Genomic DNA, 27,513 nt, shown 5'->3' with positions numbered 1-27,513 from the left:
TTAAACAAAACGTTTCCACAAGTGACGGAGTCGGTAATTGGGGTAAGAAATGAGGTTTTTAGATTATTACGGGACTGTTGGACATTACGTAACCCTCGTCCCTTTGATGACGTTACAACACGCTGTCTTATCAACGGCCATAACGGTTATGTTGCACAAGACCAAGGATGGGAAGTAGTCCTAGTAAAACCAGAATGCATGACTTGTTTCTGGACGTATGAATTACGTGTCTTTATTGCCTTTGCTGAACGACTTGTGTACTAGCTAGAATTGTCTTCACAACTATCTTGTATCAAAGTTATTGTGTGCTATATTTCATGCTTTATGTAAAATAAGCGGTATTGTAAGTTTGTAAAATATTGTATAAAAGTTTGAACGCGAAATATTATTATAATCAGTTTTTCATATAGAATTGTAGTAGTTGAATTGTATATTAGCTACTAAGTATGAACTTAACGGGTAGGTACTACCCGAATTTAAACTTATAAAACGCTAATATGAAGAAAAAGCTTTTATAAATGAGTTCATATTATGCTACGAAATACTATTAACTACTCTTAATATTCTGTATGATTAACTTGTTCCATTTAACTATTTTGAAGGAAATGGCACCGACTACTCGACACACCGTGAATATGAATGAAGAGGAATTCCGTACTTTTCTAGCTTCAAACATAGCCGCAGTACAGGCTGCGCTACATACCAACAATAACCTTGGATCTAGCAGTACAGGAAATCGTGTAGGATGCACCTACAAAGAATTCACTGCCTGCAAACCTTTGGAATTTGATGGAACCGAAGGACCGATCGGATTGAAACGGTGGACCGAGAAGGTTGAATCGGTGTTTGCCATAAGTAAGTGTACTGAAGAGGACAAAGTGAAGTACGCTACGCATACCTTCACAGGTTCTGCGTTAACATGGTGGAATACCTATCTAGAGCAAGTGGGACAAGATGATGCGTACGCACTACCGTGGTCAGCATTCAAGCACTTGATGAACGAGAAGTACCGTCCCAGAACCGAGGTCAATAAGCTCAAGACAGAACTTAGAGGGTTACGAACCCAAGGATTTGATATTACCACGTACGAAAGACGATTCACAGAATTGTGCCTATTGTGTCCGGGAGCATTCGAAGATGAGGAAGAGAAGATCGACGCGTTTGTGAAAGGATTACCGGAAAGAATCCAAGAAGATATAAGTTCACACGAGCCCGCCTCCATACAACAGGCATGTAGAATGGCTCACAAACTAGTGAACCAGATTGAAGAAAGAATTAAAGAACAGACTGCTGAAGAGGCCAATGTGAAGCAAGTCAAAAGAAAGTGGGAGGAAAACGGTGATAAGAATCACCAATACAACAACAACAGCAATTACAACAATAATCGCAACAATTATCCCAACAATCGCAACATCAATCGCAACTACAACAAACGGCCCAACAACAACAACAACAACAACAGCAACTACAACAATCATCCCAACAACAATAATAACCGCAACAACAACAACAATCAGAAGCAGCTATGCCAAAGGTGTGAAAAGAATCACTCGGGGTTCTGCACCAAATTTTGCAACAAGTGTAAAAGAAATGGTCATAGCGCGGCGAAGTGTGAGGTCTACGGACCAGGGGTTAATAGAACGAAAGGAACAAATGGTGTCGGAACGAGTAATGGCGGAGCAAGTAGTGTCGGAGCAAGTTATGCCAATGTAGTTTGTTATAAATGTGGAAAACCAGGCCACATTATTAGAAATTGCCCGAACCAGGAGAACACGAATGGACAAGGCCGTGGAAGAGTTTTCAATATTAATGCGGTAGAGGCACAGGAAGACCCGGAGCTTGTTACGGGTACGTTTCTTATTGACAATAAATTTGCTTACGTTTTATTTGATTCGGGTGCGGATAGAAGCTATATGAGTAGAGATTTTTGTGCTAAATTAAGTTGTCCATTGACGCCTTTGGATAGTAAATTTTTACTCGAATTAGCAAATGGTAAATTAATTTCAGCAGATAATATATGTCGGAATCGAGAAATTAAACTGGTTAGCGAAACATTTAAGATTGATTTGATACCAGTAGAGTTAGGGAGTTTTGATGTGATAATCGGTATGGACTGGTTGAAAGAAGTGAAAGCGGAGATCGTTTGTTACAAAAATGCAATTCGCATTATACGAGAAAAAGGAAAACCCTTAATGGTGTACGGAGAAAAGGGCAACACGAAGCTACATCTTATTAGTAATTTGAAGGCACAAAAACTAATAAGAAAAGGTTGCTATGCTGTTCTAGCACACGTCGAGAAAGTACAAACTGAAGAAAAGAGCATCAATGATGTTCCCATTGCAAAAGAATTTCCCGATGTATTTCCGAAAGAATTACCGGGATTACCCCCACATCGATCCGTTGAATTTCAAATAGATCTTGTACCAGGAGCTGCACCAATAGCTCGTGCTCCTTACAGACTCGCACCCAGCGAGATGAAAGAACTGCAAAGCCAATTACAAGAACTTTTAGAGCGTGGTTTCATTCGACCAAGCACATCACCGTGGGGAGCTCCTGTTTTGTTTGTCAAGAAGAAAGATGGTACATTCAGGTTGTGTATCGACTACCGAGAGTTGAACAAACTTACCATCAAGAACCGCTACCCACTACCGAGAATCGATGACTTATTTGATCAACTACAAGGCTCGTCTGTTTATTCAAAGATTGACTTACGTTCCGGGTATCATCAAATGCGGGTGAAAGAAGATGATATTCCAAAGACTGCTTTCAGAACACGTTACGGTCATTACGAGTTTATGGTCATGCCGTTTGGTTTAACTAATGCACCAGCTGTGTTCATGGACCTTATGAACCGAGTGTGTGGACCATACCTTGACAAGTTTGTCATTGTTTTCATTGATGACATACTTATTTACTCAAAGAATGACCAAGAACACGGTGAACATTTGAGAAAGGTGTTAGAAGTATTGAGGAAGGAAGAATTGTACGCTAAGTTTTCAAAGTGTGCATTTTGGTTGGAAGAAGTTCAATTCCTCGGTCACATAGTGAACAAAGAAGGTATTAAGGTGGATCCGGCAAAGATAGAAACTGTTGAAAAGTGGGAAACCCCGAAAACTCCGAAACACATACGACAGTTTTTAGGACTAGCTGGTTACTACAGAAGGTTCATCCAAGACTTTTCCAGAATAGCAAAACCCTTGACTGCATTAACGCATAAAGGGAAGAAATTTGAATGGAAGGATGAACAAGAGAAAGCGTTTCAGTTATTGAAGAAAAAGCTAACTACGGCACCTATATTGTCATTGCCTGAAGGGAATGATGATTTTGTGATTTATTGTGACGCATCAAAGCAAGGTCTCGGTTGTGTATTAATGCAACGAACGAAGGTGATTGCTTATGCGTCTAGACAATTGAAGATTCACGAACAAAATTATACGACGCATGATTTGGAATTAGGCGCGGTTGTTTTTGCATTAAAGACTTGGAGGCACTACCTATATGGGGTCAAAAGTATTATATATACCGACCACAAAAGTCTTCAACACATATTTAATCAGAAACAACTGAATATGAGGCAGCGTAGGTGGATTGAATTATTGAATGATTACGACTTTGAGATTCGTTACCACCCGGGGAAGGCAAATGTGGTAGCCGATGCCTTGAGCAGGAAGGACAGAGAACCCATTCGAGTAAAATCTATGAATATAATGATTCATAATAACATTACTACTCAAATAAAGGAGGCGCAACAAGGAGTTTTAAAAGAGGGAAATTTAAAGGATGAAATACCCAAAGGATCGGAGAAGCATCTTAATATTCGGGAAGACGGAACCCGGTATAGGGCTGAAAGGATTTGGGTACCAAAATTTGGAGATATGAGAGAAATGGTACTTAGAGAAGCTCATAAAACCAGATACTCAATACATCCTGGAACGGGGAAGATGTACAAGGATCTCAAGAAACATTTTTGGTGGCCGGGTATGAAAGCCGATGTTGCTAAATACGTAGGAGAATGTTTGACGTGTTCTAAGGTCAAAGCTGAGCATCAGAAACCATCAGGTCTACTTCAACAACCCGAAATCCCGGAATGGAAATGGGAAAACATTACCATGGATTTCATCACTAAATTGCCAAGGACTGCAAGTGGTTTTGATACTATTTGGGTAATAGTTGATCGTCTCACCAAATCAGCACACTTCCTACCAATAAGAGAAGATGACAAGATGGAGAAGTTAGCACGACTGTATTTGAAGGAAGTCGTCTCCAGACATGGAATACCAATCTCTATTATCTCTGATAGGGATGGCAGATTTATTTCAAGATTCTGGCAGACATTACAGCAAGCATTAGGAACTCGTCTAGACATGAGTACTGCCTATCATCCACAAACTGATGGGCAGAGCGAAAGGACGATACAAACGCTTGAAGACATGCTACGAGCATGTGTTATTGATTTCGGAAACAGTTGGGATCGACATCTACCGTTAGCAGAATTTTCCTACAACAACAGCTACCATTCAAGCATTGAGATGGCGCCGTTTGAAGCACTTTATGGTAGAAAGTGCAGGTCTCCGATTTGTTGGAGTGAGGTGGGGGATAGACAGATTACGGGTCCGGAGATTATACAAGAAACTACCGAGAAGATCATCCAAATTCAACAACGGTTGAAAACCGCCCAAAGTCGACAAAAGAGCTACGCTGACATTAAAAGAAAAGATATAGAATTTGAAATTGGAGAGATGGTCATGCTTAAAGTTGCACCTTGGAAAGGCGTTGTTCGATTTGGTAAACGAGGGAAATTAAATCCAAGGTATATTGGACCATTCAAGATTATTGATCGTGTCGGACCAGTAGCTTACCGACTTGAGTTACCTCAACAACTCGCGGCTGTACATAACACTTTCCACGTCTCGAATTTGAAGAAATGTTTTGCTAAAGAAGATCTCACTATTCCGTTAGATGAAATCCAAATCAACGAAAAACTCCAATTCATCGAAGAACCCGTCGAAATAATGGATCGTGAGGTTAAAAGACTTAAGCAAAACAAGATACCAATTGTTAAGGTTCGATGGAATGCTCGTAGAGGACCCGAGTTCACCTGGGAGCGTGAAGATCAGATGAAGAAGAAATACCCGCATCTATTTCCAGAAGATTCGTCAACACCTTCAACAGCTTAAAATTTCGGGACGAAATTTATTTAACGGGTAGGTACTGTAGTGACCCGAACTTTTCCATGTTTATATATATTAATTGAGATTGATGTTTACATGATTAAATGTTTCCAACATGTTAAGCAATCAAACTTGTTAAGACTTGATTAATTGAAATAGGTTTCATATAGACAATTGACCACCCAAGTTGACCGGTGATTCACGAACGTTAAAACTTGTAAAAAAACTATATGATGACATATATATGGTTATATATATAGTTAACATGATATTATGATAAGTAAACATATCATTAATTATATTAACAATGAACTACATATGTAAAAACAAGACTACTAACTTAATGATTTTGAAACGAGACATATATGTAACGTTTATCGTTGTAACGACATTTAATGTATATATATCATATTAAGAGATATTCGTACATCATAATATCATGATAATATAATAATTTAAAATCTCTTTTGTTATTATAAACATTGGGTTAACAACATTTAACAAGATCGTTAACCTAAAGGTTTCAAAACAACACTTACATGTAACGACTAACGATGACTTAACGACTCAGTTAAAATGTATATACATGTAGTGTTTTAATATGTATTTATACACTTTTGAAAGACTTCAATACACTTATCAAAATACTTCTACTTAACAAAAATGCTTACAATTACATTCTCGTTCAGTTTCATCAACAATTCTACTCGTATGCACCCGTATTCGTACTCGTACAATACACAGCTTTTAGATGTATGTACTATTGGTATATACACTCCAATGATCAGCTCTTAGCAGCCCATGTGAGTCACCTAACACATGTGGGAACCATCATTTGGCAACTAGCATGAAATATCTCATAAGATTACAAAAATATGAGTAATCATTCATGACTTATTTACATGAAAACAAAATTACATATCCTTTATATCTAATCCATACACCAACGACCAAAAACACCTACAAACACTTTCATTCTTCAATTTTCTTCATCTAATTGAACTCTCTCAAGTTCTATCTTCAAGTTCTAAGTGTTCTTCATAAATTCCAAAAGTTCTAGTTTCATAAAATCAAGAATACTTTCAAGTTTGCTAGCTCACTTCCAATCTTGTAAGGTGATCATCCAACCTCAAGAAATCTTTGTTTCTTACAGTAGGTTATCATTCTAATACAAGGTAATAATCATATTCAAACTTTGGTTCAATTTCTATAACTATAACAATCTTATTTCAAGTGATGATCTTACTTGAACTTGTTTTCGTGTCATGATTTTGCTTCAAGAACTTTGAGCCATCCAAGGATCCATTGAAGCTAGATCCATTTTTCTCTTTTCCAGTAGGTTCATCCAAGGAACTTAAGGTAGTAATGATGTTCATAACATCATTCGATTCATACATATAAAGCTATCTTATTCGAAGGTTTAAACTTGTAATCACTAGAACATAGTTTAGTTAATTCTAAACTTGTTCGCAAACAAAAGTTAATCCTTCTAACTTGACTTTTAAAATCAACTAAACACATGTTCTATATCTATATGATATGCTAACTTAATGATTTAAAACCTGAAAACACGAAAAACACCGTAAAACCGGATTTACGCCGTCGTAGTAACACTGCGGGCTGTTTTGGGTTAGTTAATTAAAAACTATGATAAACTTTGATTTAAAAGTTGTTATTCTGAGAAAATGATTTTTATTATGAACATGAAACTATATCCAAAAATTATGGTTAAACTCAAAGTGGAAGTATGTTTTCTAAAATGGTCATCTAGACGTCGTTCTTTCGACTGAAATGACTACCTTTACAAAAACGACTTGTAACTTATTTTTCCGACTAGAAACCTATACTTTTTTTGTTTAGATTCATAAAATAGAGTTCAATATGAAACCATAGCAATTTGATTCACTCAAAACGGATTTAAAATGAAGAAGTTATGGGTAAAACAAGATTGGATAATTTTTCTCATTTTAGCTACGTGAAAATTGGTAACAAATCTATTCCAACCATAACTTAATCAACTTGTATTATATATTATGTAATCTTGAGATACCATAGACACGTATACAATGTTTCGACCTATCATGTCGACACATCTATATATATTTCGGAACAACCATAGACACTCTATATGTGAATGTTGGAGTTAGCTATACAGGGTTGAGGTTGATTCCAAAATATATATAGTTTGAGTTGTGATCAATACTGAGATACGTATACACTGGGTCGTGGATTGATTCAAGATAATATTTATCGATTTATTTCTGTACATCTAACTGTGGACAACTAGTTGTAGGTTACTAACGAGGACAGCTGACTTAATAAACTTAAAACATCAAAATATATTAAAAGTGTTGTAAATATATTTTGAACATACTTTGATATATATGTATATATTGTTATAGGTTCGTGAATCAACCAGTGGCCAAGTCTTACTTCCCGACGAAGTAAAAATCTGTGAAAGTGAGTTATAGTCCCACTTTTAAAATCTAATATTTTTGGGATGAGAATACATGCAGGTTTTATAAATGATTTACAAAATAGACACAAGTACGTGAAACTACATTCTATGGTTGAATTATCGAAATCGAATATGCCCCTTTTTATTAAGTCTGGTAATCTAAGAATTAGGGAACAGACACCCTAATTGACGCGAATCCTAAAGATAGATCTATTGGGCCTAACAAACCCCATCCAAAGTACCGGATGCTTTAGTACTTCGAAATTTATATCATATCCGAAGGGTGTCCCGGAATGATGGGGATATTCTTATATATGCATCTTGTTATTGTTGGTTACCAGGTGTTCACCATATGAATGATTTTTATCTCTATGTATGGGATGTGTATTGAAATATGAAATCTTGTGGTCTATTGTTACGATTTGATATATATAGGTTAAACCTATAACTCACCAACATTTTTGTTGACGTTTTAAGCATGTTTATTCTCAGGTGATTATTAAGAGCTTCCGCTGTCGCATACTTAAATAAGGACGAGATTTGGAGTCCATGCTTGTATGATATTGTGTAAAAACTGCATTCAAGAAACTTATTTTGTTGTAACATATTTGTATTGTAAACCATTATGTAATGGTCATGTGTAAATAGGTTATTTCAGATTATCATTATTTGATAATCTACGTAAAGCTTTTTAAACCTTTATTGATGAAATAAAGGTTATGGTTTGTTTTAAAAATGAATGCAGTCTTTGAAAAACGTCTCATATAGGGGTCAAAACCTCGCAACGAAATCAATTAATATGGAACGTTTTTAATCAATAAGAACGGGACATTTCAAGAGTACCCTTTGGATCTTTTTCTAAAAAGAATTACCCAGGACAGGGCTTGAACTCGAGACCTCTCGCTCAACCGAAAACCCCTAAACCATTCCTTCTGACTTGCTCTTTCTGATTTCGTACACACATAAATATATATAACCCTTATTACTATCTGTTTCTGCTTATCTTCTCCTTCACAGAATCAGTCGAACAGAATAAAAAATAAAATAAATAAACCATAATAATAGCTAATATATTCTTTAAATTAGGATTTAAAAACTTAATATTGGTTTATAAAGTATCTGAGTTAATTGTTTGTTTTAACAGAAATAAATAAAATAAATAAAAAATATAAAAACAGGCCTGAAGGAAAATACGTATGAACCCCAGTTCGATTTCAAACTTTTAAGACGTTTTAGACTACCAAATACTTTAATTTAGGACTTGAAAATAATGTAGAAACGTTTTGTGATTTACTAAATTAAATTAAACAGATTAAAAATAAAATCTATTACAGAACGAGGATGCTCGTTCTTGAACTCAAACATCAATATCGAATCTGAGACTATTTTAGATAAAATTTTGTACATGAAATATGTTTAAAATTACTTCTATAAACTTTACAAACCATCAATTTTACTGGAAACAAAATAGAGAACTTGAATTTTACGATGAACATATTGATTGACTCTTTGACTTTAAACTTTGACTCATCAAATTAAACTTTATTAGGAAGAATTTGACCTTGATATTTTACAGGAAGTTTACCTAGATGATTCCTAATGACATAGAATTTACACATTTCGAAATTTCTTTTGAAATCAAGCCAATGTAATTCGAGTTCAAGAACAGAGCAGGTTTACTGGGTATTCTTCAATTTTCGGTTTAATTCAACAAATTAAATGCTGTAAATGGGTAATTGTGATTGATAATTGTTGTTTAGGTCGATGGGTACAGTTAACAACTGAAGTGGTTTGATTTCTAGCGGTGAACTGGTCGACAGAATTTCACAGACACAGAAGTATATAAGAGAAAAAAAAATAAAAATAGATGGGACTGCTAACCAAATCCATTACCCGTTTGTTTGATTCCTGATATTTGATTTGTGACAAAAGACTGAAAAACAAAATTTAGCACAGTTCCATCGCGATATATCAGGGATTTAATTATTCAGACTGCATAGATTATTTGTTTTAATGTTTTATATTTAACATTAATAATAAATAAATATAAATATATTAGAAATAATATTACTGTTAACTTTAATAATAATATAAATAATATTAATAATAGGATATAATAATGATATTAATAACATATATAATAATAATAACAAAAATCCTTAGTGATAATGGTAATAAATATTTAATAATAATACTAACTAATATTGTAACTTTACTAATTTTTATAATAATATTGTTAACAATGATAATAGTATTAACTATAACAGATTAAATGTATCAAATTTCATAGTATATTTTAATTAATAATACTGATATTAATATAATAATAGGATAATAATAATATTAGTAATTATAATACCTTACATGTACTAACCGTCATATCTATATAATATATATTGCAAATAATAATTTAACAAGCAGTAATATTAATATTAATGTTAATAATAATGGAAGTAATAATAACATTATTATAACAATTATATTTTAAACTTGTAATACATTTGATGTAATATTTAGTTATGTAATATACATAATATCTTTTATCAATTATTGAATGTTTATAAATTATGTATATATATATACCGTTTCTTATAGTTTTCATAAATATATATATATTCTTATCAACTTAATTATTCTGTTCATTGGTTTACACTTTTAATTTCAACTGATTAAGATGTACATTATTTATTCAAAATTTTATATATGCACTTACATTTATATTTATATATATTTACATAATTATTTATACATAATTGTTCGTGAATCGTTGGGAATGGCCAAAGGGAAATTAAATATATGTAAATTGTTCAAAATTTTTTTTGAGATACAACTATATAGACTTTGCCTATCGTGTCGGAATTATTTTAAAGATAAAGTTTAAATTTGGTTGAAAAAATTCGGGTCATCACAGTACCTACCCGTTAAAGAAATTTCGTCCCGAAATTTGATTGGGATGGTCATGGCTGACAATAAGAATGTTTTCATGACACATATGAGCTAGATATTTGAGTTTTATCTTTGAGTAATAAGGATAAAATAATTCGATTATTCGAAGAGTACGAATGAAGCTATCACAAAAGGGTGAAATAAGTAAATATAAATTCGTCTTAACTTTTGACGTAGCCACAGTTGATTTCTGGAATTCAAGGGATTTAAAAGAAAATCCTTGGAATTCTATAAGATCTGATTCTTCGGCGAATTAGGAAATCAGGATCTCTCTAATTAAATGCGGAGATCTGCCTTGATTTCTTTATCAGATATTTTACTATAAATTAACTTCTTCCATTCCATTACTTTTACCATTCCTATACCTAATTCCCCAAATTCCAAAGTTTATGAAAATGCTTAATCCAGTTCTAATCCTTGTCCTTATCCTTACTATCGCAACAATTGTTCTCCTTTTCCAACTTCCACCAGAGGAATCTGCTTACTTCTACTTTGCCCCTTGGGGTTATAGTGCTTTTAATTTTCCTGTGTCTTTATGTTGCGATAAACATTGATATACACGGTTTGTAATTTATGTGTTGTTATCGGGCTTTATATCTTCCCTTATACTTCGAAGTCTTTGCTTCGGTTTTCTATAATCATTGTTATCCCCAGTTAATGCTCTCTTTTATTTGCTGCGATTTATACCCCAATTTCTATTTTGGAGTTTTTGTCCCTTCATTTCTTCTTGTGACTAAGCATTGCTTGTAATGGTCCAGAATTTGAAGACATGAATTTCAGAATGAACATTGTTAATGTTCTAAGAAGAAAATGGTAATAGTACAATCTGTCTTGTCAAATTACCAGAATTCAAGGAAAAGATAGGACTATCAAGAAAGACATGTTCTTGATATGTTTATAGGTTAGACAGAATGTAAGAGTCGTGTAAATGGCACATGATGACGTTAGGATCTGTGAATCATCACGTTTCATTAGAAACTCAGCATGACTTACCGTAATATAATCACGTTGATCAAGTGTCATTATATTATACTAACTCATGCTTCAGTTCCCAACACTACTTCAAAAGCATTCATATTTCAAACTCGAAGGTTTCAGAATTTAGAAACTAAACAGTTTCCTTTATGATGTAGTACAGATAACGCGGAGAGATAATTAATATCAGACGAGAATATTTATGAAGATATCTTCAGAAATATTTGAGGATATTTATAATGAAAGATACGATAATATCTTAGAATTTTAAATTCAAAGTGTGGTGAAGAAATTCATTCACAATGGTTTAGAGTGATTTAGGAGTAAGGTCTTCGTTAAGGATTTCGTCAGAAACAGAATCATCTGGATTCTTTATGTACAAGTTTAGTCCTTGTAATTTATTCAGAGTCTTCTTCATGGTTTGTTCAATCCGGTTTCCATTTCCACTTTTCTGAGCTTTACCAACATACTATTCTTTATCTTTATACCTTCGACGGTTAATGTCGTGTACAGTTTTTTTGCTGCTGTATTCAGCTTTTTCAGAATTTGGAGTATTGATTTGTAGACTGGGTACTTTTCAAATTTCAGAGTGGAAGATCATAATTCTAAGATATTAGGATTATATGTATACTTATAACTGTTGATGTAGACATGCTGCGAGATTTCAAAATACCGATTTGCTAATTTCCGGTAGTTGGTATAGTAATACTCGTTATAAGATGTAAATGAGTAAATGATAGAGTTTTACTGAATATAGTGATTTTTCGGAAAGTCAAAGATCAACGGAGTTGTTGATAAATTTACTGCTAATGTGGTGAGATATAAACGGTTTCCCGGTATCGATGACGAAAGACAACTTATATATCAAGGTTATAATAAGCTAATCCGAGTGAAAAGTCGAAGTTGACTTGTTGGAGCTGTGACAAAATTGGCTAATTTGGAAAAGGGATTGCAAAGTTATTTTGGGTAATAATAACACTAAAGGAATTAACACAGCTATGTGTTAAACGTTTACTCAATTTCAGAGAGTTTTCAGGTGCATAATTATATGCATCAATCTCTTCTTCTGTAGATGAAGTGTCGTTGGTTCATCCTCTCGATTGAGGTGTTTTTAAGAATTATGATATATTTGAACGCTGATTGTAATCGTCAAGATACAATTGAGGTTTAAGATGAAATCAAGTGGCAAACTTGAAGAAATGTTTAGTTTTATATGTTATAATCAATATTTTAATTCATTTTAATTGTCCAATGTTATTAATCCACAGTTGATAGTCCACAGTAACAGTCCAATAATTCATATATAGTTTAATATATAATATTCGAATTGATTAATAGGTATCGTGACCCGTGTACATGTCTCAGACTCGATCACAACTCAAAGTATATATATTATTATAGAATAAACCTCAACCCTGTATAGCTAACTCTAGCATTACTGTATATAGAGTGTCTATGGTTATTTCAAATAATATATATAGATGCGTCGATATGATATGTCAAAACCTTGTATACGTGTCCCGATATTTAAAGTGCGTAAAATAAATAACAGAAATTAAATGACGATAAATAAAATTACGAGAATTTAAATTGCGATAAATAAATTACGATAATTAAATTGCGATAAATAAATTGCAATAAATAAAATGTAATATGGAATTAATCAGTTGGCTAGCAGCAGTTAGCGTGGAACAGTTAGCGTGGATTCTTATCAAAATTCTTCTCATAATTAAATTGTTTGTTTCTAACAAGTTTTATTTTTGTCCAATGTTTTCTTCATTATGCCACTTGTTGGATTCTGATAGGTTAAAATCCAAATATGAAATTGAATGAAAATGGTTATTCTACGGTGAACGGATAAGTATATCTGTGGGTGTAAGTAGGATAGTAAATGACATTTGAATCAGATTCGAAGAATGTACAGTGTAACTTATTAATTTGAAATCTAAATATTTCTCGGGTATTACCTACCCGTTAAAATATTTTCACCATTAACGATTTGTATAAAAGAATTTTTAATTACAATCTTTATGAAAACGTATATACATATATATTTTCTTCAGATGCAATCATGGATTTAATGAGTTAATATGATATTAATCTCATTTGATTTATCATTAGAACTAGAATACATAATCTCTAAAACATTAGAGTTTACTTAATCGCCATGAAGAACGAAGATAAATGATATAGAACGTCACGTAGAACGATGATTATACTTCGAGGTATAGAATGAGATGTTGAGGCATGGATTGTTGATAGTACTGGTGCTGTTAGTGATGATACTGTTGGTGCCAGTGATGTTGCTGAAGCTGGTAAATTTTGCACCATATTCTCCAAATTGATTACTCGAACGCGAAGTTTGTTGACTTATTACTCCGAGATGATTGTCTGTAAGAACGGGCGAATGAATAAGGTTTAGAATCTTAGTTATGATATAGTCGTGGCGAGATATTTGGGAAATGAGGGTGTAAATGGTGTTACGAACAGGTTCGCCGGTTAGTGCTTCAGGTTCTTCATCAAGTGGTGAATTCGGTTAGTGGAAGGGATCGCCTTCTGCGCGTCTCCATTGATTAAGTTGACTACGAACCTATCAGATGAATTGGGAATGGATGATTGGTTGATTCATTCTGGTGACACTGCTTTCGGAGCTTAGGTGAAACTCCATATCGGAATAGCTGTCGGAATCCCAGGAATTCGAACTGGTTGAGGGATTCATTTCGTACGATCAGATGAAGGATTTTTTTTTCTTTTTTCAATAAGAAATAGATTATAGGATGTAGATTAGTACCCTGCAATACATAATTTACTTATGCATCTATAATACTAAAATCCCATAAGTTACGGAGAAATCTACGGAAGCTGACAGGCAAAGGTAACAATAACAGATACGTTAAGATATGAATTTATCTATACACAGTCTATGCAATAGAGGCAGTAAGACGTGTCTAGACTTTAAGGATGATAAGCAAATAATTTTCGACACTAAATGATAAGCAAAACTTTTAACATGCAGACACGGTCGAAGTCCAGACTCACTAATGCATCTAGACAACTATCAGTTAGACACGCTAATGCAAAACCTGGTTCGCTAAGACCACCGCTCTGATACCGACTGTGATAACCCGTCCTAATCCATCCGGACGAAGTCCATATCGATTACAAATGATTCACAACAGTTGATTACATCGTGAGGTATTTGACCTCTCTATGATACATTTTACAAACATTGCATTCGTTTTTAAAAGACAAACTTTCTTTTCATCGAAAGTTGACAGTATGCATACCACTTCTTAATATATCCAACTATAAATGACTTGATAATAATCTTGTTGAACTCAATGACTCGAATGCAACGTCTTTTGAAATATGTCATGAATGACTCCAAGTAATATCTCTAAAATGAGCAAATGCACAGCGGAAGATTTCTTTCATACCTGAGAATAAATATGCTTTAAAGTGTCAACCAAAAGGTTGGTGAGTTCATAGGTTTATCATAAATATCATTTCAATCATTTTAATAAGCCACAAGATTTCATTTAATTAAATGCGCAGGATAATCATCTGCAAAATAAAAATCATTCATACGCTGGAGCGACTGGAATTCAATAATAATGATATACAGGCCACATAATTTAGATCTCTTCAGATATCCGGTATACACAATAATAATTTAGATCTCTTCGGATATCCGGTATACACAATAATACATCAGTCCTAAATACATCAGTCATAGAATGTAGTTTCATGAACTTGTGCTTATTTTGTAAAACATTTGTAAAAGTTACGCATCCATTCTCAGTCCCAAAAATATATTGTAAAAGAGTAAAAGGGAATTAAATGAACTCACCATACTGTATTTTGTAGTAAAAATACATAGGATGACCTTGGACAAGTATAGGGTTGGCCTTGGATTCACGAACCTATAATACTTGTATATATTAACACATATATTTGTAACCGAACAAAGTTGTATATATATTATATTATAATATATTATTAAATTGTAACTTATTGTTATGTATATATAATGTTTCAAAATTAATATTTATATTTTTATGTGTTTTTATATTATCAGTTATGTTATCTTAAAATATTTTATATATTATATGTAAATTAGTTATTATTATAATTAATAATATTTCATATAAAAATATAGTATGTAGTATACTTTTATATATAATCTCTTTTGTTTGTAAAATTAACAATTATAATATTATTAAAATAAAGATAATAATACTAATACTTAGATATAAAATGAAACATGATAGTTTTACTAATAAAGATACTTTTAAATAATATAGTTGTAAAAATAATAGTTTTTAATAACAATACTAATAATGATAATATCAGTAGCTTTTAATATAATGAAGGATTTAATAGTAATAATGATAAAATTAATAATTTTGATTTTAATACTTAATATCTAATAATAATAATTATAACAATCTTGTTACGAATGTAATCTTAACAATAATACTTTTGTTAATAATAATAATAATAATATATCTAAATGTTACTAATACTAATATTAATGATAATAATAATGGTTACAATACTTATAATAATTATAATACTAGTAGTAATTAAAATGCTAATATTTAGTAGTAAATAATAATAATAATAATAATAATAATAATAATAATAATAATAATAATAATAATAATTAATAATAATAATAATTAATAATAATAATAATAGTAATAGTAAAAGTAATAAAAGAGTACCCTTTGGATCTTTTTCTAAAAAGAATTACCCGGGACAGGGCTTAAACTCGAGACCTCTCGCTCAACCGAAAACCCCTAAACCATTCCTTCTGACTTGCTCTTTCTGATTTCATACACACATAAATATATATAACCCTTATTACTATCTGTTTCTACTTCCCTTCTCCTTCACAGAATCAGTCGAACAGAATAAAAAAAAATAAAATAAATAAACCATAATAATAGCTAATATATTATTTAAATTAGGATTTAAAAACTTAATATTGATTTATAAAGTATCTGAGTTAATTGTTTGTTTTAACAGAAATAAATAAAATAAATAAAAAATATAAAACAGACCTGAAGGAAAATATGTATGAACTCCAGTTCAATTTTAAACTTTTAAGACGTTTTAGACTACCAAATACTTTAATTTAGGACTTGAAAATAATGTAGAAACGTTTAGTGATTTACTAAATTAAATTAAACAGATTAAAATAAAATAAAAAAATCTGTTACAGAACGAGGATGCTCGTTCTTGAACTCAAACATCAATATCGAATCTGAGACTGTTTTAGACAAAATTTTGTATACGAAATATGTTTAAAATTACTTCTATAAACTTTACAAACCATCAATTTTACTGGAAACAAAATAGAGAACTTGAATTTTACGATGAACATATTGATTGACTCTTTGACTTTAAACTTTGACTCATCAAATTAAACTTTGTTAGGAAGAATTTGACCTTGATATTTTACAGGAAGTTTACCTAGATGATTCTTAACGACATAGCATTTACACATTTCAAAATTTCTTTTGAAATCAAGCCAATGTAATTCGAGTTCAAGAACAGAGCAGGTTTACTGGGTATTCTTCAATTTTTGGTTTAATTCAACAAATTAAATGCTGTAAATAGGTAATTGTGATTGATAATTATTGTTTAGGTCGATGGGTACACTAAACAACTGAAGTGGTTTGATTTCTAGTGGTGAACTGGTCGACAGAATTTCACAGACACAGAAGTATATAAGAGAAAAAAAATAAAAATAGATGGGACTGCTAACCAAATCCATTACCCGTTTGTTTGATTCCTGATATTTGATTTGTGACAAAAGACTGAAAAACAAAATTTAGCACAGTTCCATCGCGATATATCAGGGATTTAATTATTCAGACTGCATAGATTATTTGTTTTAATGTTTTATATTTAACATTAATAATAAATAAATATAAATATATTAGAAATAATATTACTGTTAACTTTAATAATAATATAAATAATATTAATAATAGGATATAATAATGATATTAATAACATTTATAATAATAATAACAAAAATCCTTAGTGATAATGGTAATAAATATTTAATAATAATACTAACTAATATTGTAACTTTACTAATTTTTATAATAATATTGTTAACAATGATAATAATATTAACTATAACAGATTAAATGTAACAAATTTCATAGTATATTTTAATTAATAATACTGATATTAATATAATAATAGGATAATAATAATATTAGTAATTATAATACCTTACATGTACTAACTGTCATATCTATATAATATATATTGCAAATAATAATTTAACAAGCAGTAATATTAATATTAATGTTAATAATAATGGAAGTAATAATAACATTATTATAACAATTATATTTTAAACTTGTAATACATTTGATGTAATATTTAATAGTTATGTAATATACATAATATCTTTTATCAATTATTGAATGTTTATAAATTATGTATATATATACCGTTTCTTATAGTTTTCATAAATATATATATTGTTATCAACTTAATTATTCCGTTCATTGGTTTACACTTTTAATTTTAACTGATTAAGATGTACATTATTTATTCAAAATTTTATATATGCACTTGCATTTATATTTATATATATTTACATAATTATTTATACATAATTGTTGGTGAATCGTTGGGAATGACCAAAGGGAAATTAAATATATGTAAACTGTTCAAAAAAAAATTTGAGATACAACTATACAGACTTTGCCTATCGTGTCGGAATTATTTTAAAGATAAAGTTTAAATTTGGTCAAAAATTTCCGGGTCATCACGGATAATTTGACGAGGACACTCGCACTTTATATTTATGACTGATGGACTGTTATGGACAAAAACCAGATGGACATATTGAATAATCCAGGACAAAGGACAATTAACCCATGGTAATAAACTAAAATCAACAAGTCAAATATCATTATTATGGAAGTTTAAATAAGCATAATTCCTTTATTTCATATTCTATCACACTTTTATTTACTGTCATTTTATTTATCGCACTTTAATTTATCGCACTTTAATTATTGTCATTTACTTTACGTTTTAAATTAAGTTTTATTTTTAATATTTTACATTAGGTTTTAACTGCGACTAAAGTTTTAAAATCGACAAACCCATCATTAAACGGTAAAAACCCCCTTTTATAATAATAATAATACTACTTATATTTATATATATATATATATATTTATACAAATATAGTTTAAAATAAAAATATAGCGTTAAACTTGGCTAATTCCCTGTGGACGAACCGGACTTACTAAAAACTACACTACTGTATGATTAGGTACACTGCCTATAAGTGTTGTAGCAAGGTTTAGGTATATCCACTCTATAAATAAATAAATAACTTGTGTAAAATTGTATCATATTTAATAGTATTTCGCAATAAAAATATAACTATTTCGTATACACCTTTACGCACATCAAGTATTTTTGGCACCGCTGGCGGGGACTCCTAAACGCCGAAAGCGCAACGCTATATAAAAAAACATATTTTTTTAGTTTTAATTAAGTTTTTGTATAAAATATAAGTTTTAATTTTTTTTTTTTAAAAAATACAAAAACAAGAAAAAGAAAAATATATCTATATTTTAAAGTTTAGCTAAATTAAAAAGTTTATATTTTTCTATTTATTGTGAAAAGTTATAAAAACTAATAAGTAATAATTTTTTTTATTTACTAATAATTTATATTTATATTTTATATATATTAAAAATAGAAAAAAAAATATAAAAATCAATCGGGCCTGAGAACTGTAGCAGCCAAATTTTTGAATCGGATCCGAGGCTCATGCGATCGCATGAGATTTTAACTATCAATCCATTCGATCGCATGGTTTGAGTTGACAGCCCTGAAACCTTTGACTGCCGTATAGGTTTAGGGTTTAATATTAATTATTATTATTAATTAAAACCTAATTAGGGTTTTATTTATTTATTAATTAGTTTTAGTTTTATTATTTTGTATTTTTAGTTTAAATTAGTTTTATTAGTTTTATAAATTAATACTTTTATAAAATAAATAATATAAAAATAATATTTTTATAAAAATTGTATTTTTTTTACAACTTTAAGTTTTATTTTTATATATTTTTATTCATAATATTTGTATTTTTATCGCTCGTAACTAGTTTTAAGATATAGTTTTGCCGTAGTTATTTTTATTTCTAGATTTTTAGGCTTTGCCGTAAAATTCCTTAAGTACTTTTTCTTTAGACTAAGATTTAGGTGCTTTAGAATTTTGCGGCGCCGTTTTAAGATTTTAGTACTTTTTAAATAATTGCCTTTTTGGATATAGAATTCCATTAAGCTTTAATACCTTTAGACGTAACTTTTAATTTTTAGTTTTTAGACTTTTAAGTTTCGACGCGCTGCGTTCTTTTTATTATTTTTTGACCTTTTATTTTTCGACGCACTCTTTTTCTTTCTTATTTCTCTACGCTCTAGTTTTTTTAGAACATAGAATTTTCTATTTCTTCTCTAAATTTTTTTAAATTTCAACGAAAAATTATTTTTAGTGGTTAAATTGATAGACATCCAAAATTTTATGGTTCGTAGTAATAGTTGGATTTGTTAGTGGCGAGTTGTGGGCTTCCGATTTAAAGGGTCCTGGCTACCTGCTGCATCTATTGGCTATTCGAAACGTGGGCAAAATCAGAAAAGTCTATTAATTTGATAACTTATATAATTTTTATTTTTATAACTAATAGGATATTCAGTGAATGCACCGAGCAAAGCGTTCACCACCTTTCATACGTTCACCACCTGTAACTCGATCAAGACATCTAGCCAATATTGTCGCCGTTGATTTTTCTTTAGAATCGTCATCTAGCCGACCAAGTACTCCAATTCAAATTTTCGATAATCCATTTTTTGAACCCGACCTCACAATTGAGAATCCGGAGGATATTCAGGGACAATTCAGAGATCCTGAACCATTAATCATTCCTCCTGAACCACAAATTACTCATCCAGAGATTGTCGAGGAAGAAACCATTAAATTAGAATCCCTTAGTGATTCAGATTCAACAAATTCAATCATGGAAAATCTGGAACCTCTAAGTATGGAAGACCGAATGAGAGCTAAACGCACTGGCCAAGGTCATGCAATTACTCAACCAGACATTAATGCGCCAGATTATGAAATCAAATGACAAATCCTACACATGGTAACTAATCAATGCCAATTTAGTGGTGCGCCGAAGGAAGATCTAAATGAACATCTTCGTACCTTTAATAGGATCTGTACTTTATTTAAAATTAGAGAAGTGGAGGATGAACAGATCTATCTCATGTTATTTCCCTGGACTTTAAAGGGAGAAGCCAAAGATTGGTTAGAATCGTTACCTGAAGGGGCGATTGATACATGGGATGTCTTAGTTGAAAATTTTCTTAAACAATTCTTTCCGGCATCTAAAGCCGTGAGACTTCAAAGAGAAATTGTTACGTTCACGCAAAAGCCAAATGAAACTCTATATGAAGCATGGACAAGATTTGGAAAGTTATTAAGAGGATGTCCGCAACATGGTTTAGACACTTATCAAATAGTAGAAATATTCTACCAAGGATGCGACATCACTACACGAAAAGACATCGATATAGCAGCTGGTGGTTCCATTATGAAGAAAACCACAACTGAAGCTTACAAAATTATTGATAACACTACTTCCCACTCACATGAGTGGCACCAAGAAAAAGATATCGTTAGATCATCTAAAGCAGCTAGAGCAGATTCTAGCCATGACTTCGATTCCATATATGCAAAGATAGATGCTGTCGAGAGACGAATGGAAAAGATGACTAAAGATATTCACTCAATACGAATTAGTTGTGAGCAGTGTGGAGGACAACATTTGACAAAAGATTATCTCAGTATTGAACAAACAATGGAACAAAGAGAGAATGTTTCATATATGAACCAAAGGCCTGGAAATAATTATCTGAATAATTATCAACCGCCAAGACCAATCTATAATCAAAACCAGAATTATAACCGAAATGTTACATATACCAATCAACAAGGTCCTAACAATCAACAAGTATCTCATAATACTTATAATCAGCAAAGACCTATTTTTCAAAATAAACCACCACAAACCAATGATAAAAAGCCAAATCTAGAAGACATGATGTCGAAGCTAGTTGAATCTCAAACGCAGTTTTTCACATCTCAGAAACAAACCAATGAACAAAATGCTCAAACATTTAGAAATCAACAAGCTTCTATTCAAAATTTGGAACAAGAAGTAAGCAACCTAGCAAGGTTGATAGGTGAAAGAAATCCGGGAAGTTTACCTAGCGATATAAATGCTAACCCCTGGAATGAAACAGCTAAAGCCATTACCACAAGAAGTGGTATTACACTTAAACCACCTGAAATACGTGTAATTTCTGATGACTCTATTCCTACTCCATAAGAACCACAATCTGAACAAGATAAGAAAACAGAACTGGTAGTTGAAAAGGTTAATGAAGATAACACAGTTAAGGCTAAACCTTATGTTAAACCATACCAACCACCACTTCCTTACCCAAGTAAAATGAGAAAAGAAAGACTTGAAGCCGAGCAATCTAAATTTTTGGATATGTTTAAACAGATAAATGTCAATCTTCCTTTCATTGATGTAATATCAGGAATGCCTAGATATGCTAAATTTCTGAAAGATCTAATCACAAATAGAAAGAAAATGAAAGAACTCTCGGCTGTTACTATGAATGCAAACTGTTCTGCAGTACTGTTGAATAAGATACCAGAAAAATTATCAGATCCAGGAAGTTTCACAATTCCATATTTTCTGGGTAGTCTTAGTTCAATAGAAGCATTGGCAGACTTAGGTTCTAGTATAAATTTAATGTCGTATTCACTATACGCTAAACTAGACCTTGGAGAATTAAAACCAACACGAATAAGCATACAACTAGCCGATCGATCAATAAAATATCCTAGAGGGATAATGGAGAACATGCTAGTTAAAGTTGGTACTTTAGTATTTTCAGTAGATTTTGTTATTCTGGACATAGAAGAAGATTCTCGAGTTCCTCTCATATTAGGAAGACCATTCTTAAACACGGCTAAAGCAATAATAGACGTGTTCGGTAAGAAATTAACCCTAAGTATAGAGGACGAGAGTGTTACCTTTTCTGTGAATAGAGCCATGCAACAACCGCAATCTGCAGATAATACATGTTATTACATTCAAACTATAGATTCACATGCAGAATTGTTAGAAGAATTTCCAGAATTACAAGGAACAGGAGAATGTTCTTTAGGAGAAGGAACTGAACCAATTGATGAAGCTGAAATGTTAGCTACACTCATGGCTAATGGATATGAACCAACAACAGAAGAAATTCAAATGCTAAAAGAAGAAGACAGATATCGATACAAATCATCGATAGAAGAACCACCGACATTAGAGTTAAAGCCACTTCCAAACCATTTGGAATACGCTTATTTACATGGTGAATCTGAATTACCTGTAATAATATCGTCTTCTCTTACTGAAAATGAAAAATCTCGACTCATTTCTGTGCTAAAAGCTCATAAACCAGCTATTGCATGGAAGATTCATGACATTAAAGGTATAAGTCCTTCGTATTGCACACATAAAATCCTTATAGAAGAAGGTCATAAAACGTATGTGCAACGCCAAAGAAGACTAAATCCTAATATGCAAGATGTTGTTAAGAAAGAAATTATTAAAATGCTAGAAGCAGGTTTAATTTATCCAATCTCTGATAGTCCATGGGTAAGCCCAGTACAATGTGTACCTAAGAAGGGTGGCATTACTGTCATCACAAATGAAAAAATGAGCTTATTCCTACTAGGACTGTAACAGGATGACGTGTTTGTATTGATTATAGAAAATTATATGACACCACCAGAAAAGATCACTTTCCCTTACCTTTCATTGATCAAATGTTGGAAAGATTAGCCGAAAATAGTTACTATTGTTTTCTTGACGGTTTTTTCGAATATTTTCAAATTCCAATAGCACCCGAGGATCAAGATAAAACCACGTTCACGTGCCCTTATGGTACTTTTGCTTACAAACGCATGCCATTTGGACTTTGCAACGCCCCTGCAACCTTTCAAAGGTGCATGATGGCAATTTTTCACGACATGATAGAAGAATGCATGGAAGTTTTCATGGATGACTTTTCAGTCTTCGGTGATACTTTTGAAACATGTCTAGTCAATCTTGAACGAATGCTTATTAGATGCGAACAATCAAATCTAGTTCCTAATTGGGAGAAATGCCATTTCATGGTTAGAGAAGGCATCATTCTTGGTCATAAAATTTCAAGGGAAGGAATTGAAGTGGATAGAGCTAAAGTAGATGTAATTGCTAAACTTCCACATCCCACCAATGTTAGAGGAGTTAGGAGTTTTCTAGGGCATGCCGGTTTTTACCGACATTTCATAAAAGATTTTTCTAAAATTGCCACTCCTATGAATAAACTCCTAGAAAAGGATGCTCCATTCATCTTTTCAGATGAATGCATCAAATCTTTTAATATTATTAAAGAGAAACTCACTAATGCGCCGATCATGATAACTCCAAATTGAAATCTACCATTTGAACTTATGTGCGATGCTAGCGATTTTGCAATGGGAGCCGTTTTAGGACAAAGGATTGAAAAACAATTTCAACCTATTTATTATGCTAGTAAGACGTTACAAGGAGCACAAACGAACTACATAACTACTGAAAAAGAACTCCTTGTAATTGTCTTTGCTTTTGACAAATTTCGTTCATATCTCGTTCTAGCTAAAACGGTGGTTTATACCGACCATTCTGCTCTTAGATACCTATTTTCAAAACAAGATGCCAAACCACGATTAATCCGTTGGATCTTACTCTTACAAGAGTTCAATATTGAAATCCGAGATAAAAAGGGAGCAGAAAATCTCGCCTCTGATCATCTTTCTCGTCTTGAAAATCCCGAATTAGAAGTTCTAAATGAATCGGCCATACAAAATAACTTTCCTGATGAATATCTATTGAAGATAGATTATAATGAAATTCCATGGTTTGCAGACTATGCAAAATACTTAGTATGTGGATTCCTTGAAAAAGGGTTGTCGTACCAAAAACGAAAGAAATTCTTTAGTGATATAAAACACTATTTCTGGGAAGATCCACATTTGTTTAAAAGTTGTCCCGATGGAATAATACGCCGATGTGTATTTGGGGATGAAGCCAGTCAAATCTTAAACTATTGTCACACAGGACCAACCGGAGGGCATTATGGGCCTCAACTCACAGCAAGAAAAGTTTACGATGCTGGATTCTATTGGCCTACAATTTTCAAAGACGCACACCTTCTTTGTAAATCCTGCGATGCTTGTCAAAGGGCCAAAAAAATAAGTCAACGTGATGAAATGCCACAAAATGTCATTCAAGTATGTGAAGTATTTGACGTTTAGGGTATTGACTTTATGGGTCCATTTCCAAAATCTCATAATAATCTCTATATTCTCGTTGCCATTGATTATGTATCTAAATGGGCTGAAGCACAAGCTCTCCCAACTAACGATGCACGAGTTGTAGTCAACTTTTTAAAACGTCTTTTTGCAAGGTTCGGAACACTGAAAGCTTTAATAAGTGATCGGGGTACTCATTTCTGTAATAATCAACTTGAGAAAGTTCTTAAAAGATATGGAGTAACTCATAAAATCTCCACTGCTTATCATCCACAAACAAGTGGACAAGTTGAAAATACCAACCGAGCATTAAAACGTATTCTAGAGAAAACCGTAGGATCAAATCCGAAGGAATGGTCCAATAAATTGGAGGATGCACTCTGGGCTTTTAGAACAGCCTACAAAACTCCAATTGGAACCACACCTTTTAAACTCGTTTATGGAAAACCATGTCATCTTCCAGTAGAAATTGAGCATAAAGCATTTTGGGCTTTGAAGACATGTAATCTTGATTTACATGAAGCCGGACATCTACGGTTAAGTCAATTAAACGAATTAGAAGAATTAAGACATGAAGCATACGAAAATTAGTTAATCTATAAAGAAAGAACGAAGAAATGACATGATACAAGAATCAGAAGTTCAAAAGAATTTAAAGAAGGAGACAGAGTTCTTCTTTTCAATTCACGATTCAAGCTATTTCCTGAAAAATTGAAATCAAGATTGTCTGGACCATTCATAGTCAAAAAAGTTTTCCCGTACGGAACAGTAGAATTAATAAATTCAAATGGGATTGAATTTAGGTTAATGGTCACAGAGTTAAACATTACATAGATAATCCAATGAAAGTTGAAGATGAAGTTAATCACAATTTCGACACCACAGCTAACTAAGTGTGGGAAGGTTCGAATCTTTTTAGGGTAATATATATTTCTGTTAGAGTTAGATTTTCTGTTTTCATGTAGTTTCCGAGAATGGAATCCGAATGGTCTTTCCCTAGCAGACCCTAAAGAACTAGTCTTCTCCCTCCATTCTGAATTTTTATTTTTTTTTAGGTTTTACGAGATGAAGAATTCATTTGATCTGAACCATGGTCTACTACTACATGCTATGATTACTAAACGTAATAATGACACACTTCCGAGTGAAGTGGTATCCTTCATAAGAGCCAAAATGGACGGAGTGAGGAAAGAACTTAGAAAAGATCATCATAAGATACATTTTGGTAAAGGAAAATCAAAATTCGCAACAAAAAGAAGAGCACGACACCTTGAAAGATGTTATAAATGCGAAAAATGGTCACACGAAGGTAAATGTTCGAACAATCAAACATATTCAAATACCGAATTTGTTACTCTATGCAGAGAAGGACCGTTCATATGTTTAGAAGAAAAGATATTGAAGAATTGAGGTTACGCTTATGTAGCTATGGAAAATCAAATCACACGACTCTCCTATAAGTCGGCTAAAGCAGGTCTCTGAGAATTCTATCTCACAAGTATGTATGTACAGTTTTTATTTTTATTTTTATTGCTTTTAACCTTTTGATAATAAACGCTAAATCGTTTACTATAAAGTATTAAATTGGTATTCAATAAAATTAGGTATGCGTAACCGAAATTATTAATATCATACAAAAATTTATTACATCATTGCGAAATTTACCGTTTATTCTTAAGGTATAAATATCTTTAATCAATCAACCCAAAATATTTCAAAAATTCGTCAGGAGTAAAACTAGGTTATGGAACCGAAATTACTTTACCGAAAAGAGGGGCGTATATTTTTGATAATATTTGATTGATTAAAGTGGGATAAAAAGACCAAAAAGATTTTTAATTTTAATTTTTAACTTGTTTTTAAAATTAATATATAAATATTAAATTACTATTGTAAATCTTTTTAAATCAATATATTTAAGTTTTTAAACATTTTAAAAAAATATTTTTTTTAAATATAAGTTTGTATGTATAAAAATATTAAAAATATGAATTTTTAATTTTATGTATTTTAAATTTAAGTTTGGTGTGAATTTAAAAATAAAATATGTACTTTATTTCATTAAGTTAAAATTTTGATATCTAAAAATTCGTCGTGAGTTGAAGACTAGGTCGTTGAACCGAAATTGCTTTATCCGAGGGCGGGACGAGAACTTTTATTATCATTATTTTTAATCTTATTGAATTGAATTAAAGTATGCCAAAAACATAATAAAAAAAAACCAAAAATCTTTGCTTTTAAAACAACGCTTTGAAATAACAAATTTTTAAAATTTTGTTGAGAGACGGACTAGGACAACGATCCGAAACGCCCTCATTCTAAAAGAAACAACTTTTTAAAATTTATTAAATTACGTTTTATTAGTTAAAGGTTATGTAAAAATAAAAAAAAATTACCTCATGCGATCGCATGGGGTTTGGCCTACAAAACCATGCGGTCGCATGGCCTTGAAAAACTGGGCAGGTTACAAGAATTCAGTCGCCTGCTTCTGTCCACACAACACACACA

The 27,513-nt window shown here is 31.8% G+C and overlaps 1 non-coding gene across 1 annotated transcript; it reads right to left on the bottom strand.

The window, feature by feature from the left end:
- Positions 1–21,001: 21,001 nt before the first annotated feature.
- On the bottom strand, positions 21,002–21,108 carry LOC139850848 (small nucleolar RNA R71). The gene has a single exon (XR_011760226.1). It is a non-coding gene; the product is annotated as a small nucleolar RNA R71 (small nucleolar RNA).
- Between the last annotated feature and the right edge of the window lie 6,405 nt (positions 21,109–27,513).

The sequence above is a fragment of the Rutidosis leptorrhynchoides genome, chromosome 5 (assembly GCF_046630445.1).
Source record: "Rutidosis leptorrhynchoides isolate AG116_Rl617_1_P2 chromosome 5, CSIRO_AGI_Rlap_v1, whole genome shotgun sequence".
Taxonomy (NCBI): domain Eukaryota; kingdom Viridiplantae; phylum Streptophyta; class Magnoliopsida; order Asterales; family Asteraceae; genus Rutidosis; species Rutidosis leptorrhynchoides.
Note: the sequence above shows the minus strand (reverse complement) of the source record. Positions and strands in the feature narration are given on the sequence as shown.